Here is a 4,251-nt window from a genome sequence, read left to right as displayed (position 1 = left end):
CACTAAGACCCTGTTTATGGCATCACGCTAACTTGATAAAAGAAAAGCTATCACCATCATTAAACTAGCGCTGATGCAGTTTTGCTTAGGTTTGTGTGCTGATATGTCCCAAGTACTCATGATGTGAGATAGGCATGGTGTCCAAAGAGCAGGAAAGGAAAGCTTAGGGTGCCCCTGATTGTGGACATCCTCATTTCACAGGACAGGTGAGTTTTCATTATTTATAAAGTGAACAGAAACACTCACATTCAGAGTTAAAGAGAGACCTTTGTATATCTACCTTGGGGCATTTATATCAGTTCACTTGCTTGCATTAGAATGTTCTGATTTTTATAGAAATATTTATTATCACTGCACATTCCTTTATGAGATTATCAGAAAATAGACTGACAGATGGGATAATTTGGGGAATAAAAAGTATATATTTCTTTAGAAATAGAAATTGTTTCTTTTTCCTCTAAGTATAACATTGTCCTGAGGTACAAAAGGTTCAAGTCTTTTCATACATTTTAAAATTAGAAATACAATAACAAATAGTACCTAACAAGTTGTCAAATGCTTCCTTTATGCTAGACACTATTACATTGTGAAAGTTTCAATGCCTTGAATTCTCTTAGATTGTTCCAGGAGACATGGTCATTGATCTGGAAAGAGAAAGAGAGAAAAAAAAAAAAAGGACAGGGTGTTAAGTAATTAGGAACCAGAAATATCCAAATCAGACTGCCCCTCCCCAAAAGTATGGCTAACATACTTTATACTGTTAGTTCCCTAAAGTAAGACCAAATGTCACTAGCCTAGTGTACAGAGCACAAAGTGAACTTGCTGCTTCATGTTTAGTCTTCCAGATGTCTCTACATGGGTCTTATTAGGTTGGTTAGTACAAGATAACTAATGAATTGTGATAAACTGATACTATGGTTAGTACAAGATTGTTAGTGAATTATAATAAACTGATACTATGGTTAGAACAAGATTACTAGTGAATTGTGATAAAGTGATACTATGGTTAGAACAAGATTATTAGTGAATTATAATAAACTGATACTATGGTTAGAACAAGATTATTAGTGAATTGTGATAAACTGATACTATGAACCCTTGTCTTAAGACATATAGTTTGAGAGATTTTTTTTTAATTAAAAGAAATTTATGATTATTGGTTCTATTTCCTTGACTGGTTATCTATATTTTTGTATATATTACTTAAAATACATCAGAAGTAATTTGAAAATATCACTGCTGTAGCTGTTTCTCTTGTATCACTTAGCCATTCAATCTTTGTCCATAACCATATTCATTATCATATTTTATTTTTGTTTTGGTTTGGTTTGGTTTTTTCAAGACAGGGTTTCTCTGTGTAGCCCTGGATGTCCTGCATTTTGCTCACAGAGATCTGCCTGCCTCTGTCTCCCGAGTGCTGGGATTCATATTTTATAAATCATGTTACCTTTCACTTAAGAGTAATTCATATTTCCATGTTGATACACACTGTTCACAATTTATTATTGCTTGTTTGTTTGCTTATTTATTTATTGGATTTTTTGAGACAGGGTTTCTCTATATAGCCCTGGCTGTCTTAGAACTCGCTTTGTAGACCAGGCTGGCCTTGAACTCAGAGATCTGCTTATGCCACCACACCCCTGTTCACAGTTCTTGTATTGATTATAACATATTCTCTGATGATACAAATAGTTTTAGATAGTTGTGAATGCCAGAATTCTTTCAGTCAGAAAAACTGAAATAATCATGTCCATACATAGAGTTTTTATTTTAGATCATTTCCTTATGTTAAAATCCAAGAGGTAATCAAAGAGATTCAGTTCTGTTAGTTTATGCATATATAGACTGACAGGATGAAATTTAAGATCTTTCTAGGTTTACTTCTTAGTGAATAAAATAAGAAAAAATGATCTAAATCAATTTCCTTTAATTACTACTGAATTGAACATTTCCACTACATTGTTTAATGTTCATATTTCCTTTCACTGAATTTACAACTAGGGGACTCATCTATTGCCATCTAAGTGATATTCTCATACAGAAATTCTTAATTTATTATTTTTCAGTTCATTCAGACACAGATTGAAAATCTGTCTCTATTAGGGGGTTAGAATCATTTATTTTAGCTGATCTTCTATGTTACAATTTCTTTAAAAATCAATACATTTGTGGGTAAATACTATAGACTTTGGTCTGTTGACTTTTCCTCTACAATCTATTTAGTATTTGTTCTAAATTGTGGAAGTAATTTCTTGTGAACCTAAAATAGTACATGTTTATATTTTCTTACCCTAATTTTGTTATTGTAAGACGATTACATATTATGGATTTTTGAGTTACTTAATTTTACATCTGCATGGTTATCATACCTTTTCTATCATTATAGTATGTAATAATGAGCTATAACAATGTATGCATTGCACTTTACGTAATGTGATATTACTATCTACTAGGGATTTTCTCCACCACCGTTTATATTGTAGCTCCTCTTTTTTTGTGGTTTTACATATTTATTGACACCTTTCGTGGGTGTTTTTCTAAGAAAATCTGATGGTAACATTTCTAAATTCTTACAAAGTTCTGTGTGTGATCCTACTTCTATCCTCTCAGAATCGAAAACAAGGAAGACAGGTACAGTGACTAGCTTTTACTTTTAGCATTGCTCAGCACAGAATCTGGCATCTTCTTACCCTATGCCCTTTAGAAATCTTTCCGCCCACGCAAAAGGAGCTACGAGTTCTCACAATGACTTTTCAGGTCAGGACATGGTCAGGCCAGGAAGTTCAAGGAACCCCCTCTACCTGAGAACAAAGTCACCCCATAACACAACGTGGACCAGTTGCACATGCATTCCAGTTGCTCCTGAAGATCCAACAGGTCCCAGGTTGAAGGAGCTGCTGTCTGTGTGACTCTGTTTTATTTTTCCTGGAATGTGCCTAATACGGGTGAAACTAAATTATACCCACATCATGTGCTCCACTTTTATGCTCCAATCTAAGCAGTTCTTTCAGGATCAAATAACTTTTATAGAAAGAAGCACTTCCTATAAACCATGAACCTGGTTTGGTCAATTTTTTCAAGATTTAAAAACATTTATAAGCAAGTTGATCTACTTTTGGTGAGATACATTCATCCAGAAAGCATGTAAAATGTTCTCCTGCTGTAAACCTTTTCAAAGGTGGCTATAAGTCATTTAAAATGTTTGCATGAAGCAAGGACTAACTCTTTGACCATTAAATTATAAAAACAGAACACTCAATCCCGTGATTCTATATTAAATTTGCTGTTACTCTATTTATTAAGGTAGCTTCAGAATGAAATATTTCTATGTATTTAGGAATATATATGGATATCTGTCTTAGTTAGGGTTTTCATTGCTGTGAAGAGACACCATGTCCACGGCAACTCTTGTCAAGAAAACATTTAATTGGGGTGGCTCACTTACAGTTTCAGAGGTTCAGTCCATTATTATCATGGCAGGGAGCGTGGCAGCATGCAAGCCGACATAGTGCTGGAGCTGAGAGTGCTACATCTTGCAGGCTACAGGAAGTCGACTGAGACACTGGGTGGTATCCTGAGCACAGAAAACCTCAAAGCCCGTCCCCACGGTGACACACTTCCTCCAACAAGGCCATACCTACTCCAACAAAGCCACACCTCCTAATAGTGCCACTCCCTATGAGATTATGGGGGATGATTACATTTAAGCTACCACAATATCTCTATCTCTATCTCTATCTCTATCTCTATCTATATCTATATCTATATCTATATCTATATCTATATCTAGATAGATAGATAGATAGATAGATAGATAGATAGATAGATAGATATAGATATCCATGTAACATCAGTTAGTAAAGAAAGAGGCCATGAATTTGAAATAGAGTAAGGAGGGGAGGGTTTAGAGGTAGGAAAGGGAAGGGAGAAATAGTGTAATTATAATGTAATTTCAAAAATAAAAAGTTTAAAAAAATTTTTAATGGTTATTACAAGAAAAATAAAAACCCCTTTAGGGTCACTGGCCTAAGACTCCCATTTTTCTTTCATTTAACCTAAAATCTGAACTCCAAATGTAAACTTACAAATGTTCCAAACTACTTCACAACATGAAGTCAGTCTGGAAAGCTTACAAAGTTTCACCCAGCGTGATCCTGCCTGCCTTCTCGCCCACAGAGTGATCACAGCATATACTTTACATAGTGAGCTTTGGGAGATGCTCACTTTTCACTGCTTTGGGGGAACCCTAAC

The 4,251-nt window shown here is 34.8% G+C and overlaps 1 long non-coding RNA gene across 1 annotated transcript; it reads right to left on the bottom strand.

The window, feature by feature from the left end:
* Window positions 1–399: 399 nt before the first annotated feature.
* LOC119088712 lies at window positions 400–3,485 on the bottom strand. The gene is made up of 2 exons (XR_005092407.1): window positions 3,446–3,485; window positions 400–644 (listed from the first exon to the last, which is right to left on the bottom strand). It is a non-coding gene; the product is annotated as an uncharacterized LOC119088712 (long non-coding RNA).
* Window positions 3,486–4,251: the final 766 nt, after the last annotated feature.

The sequence above is a fragment of the Peromyscus leucopus genome, chromosome 11, assembly GCF_004664715.2.
Source record: "Peromyscus leucopus breed LL Stock chromosome 11, UCI_PerLeu_2.1, whole genome shotgun sequence".
Lineage (NCBI taxonomy): Eukaryota > Metazoa > Chordata > Mammalia > Rodentia > Cricetidae > Peromyscus > Peromyscus leucopus.
The sequence above is the reverse complement of the archived record's forward strand: the minus strand, read 5'-3'. Positions and strand labels throughout refer to the sequence as shown.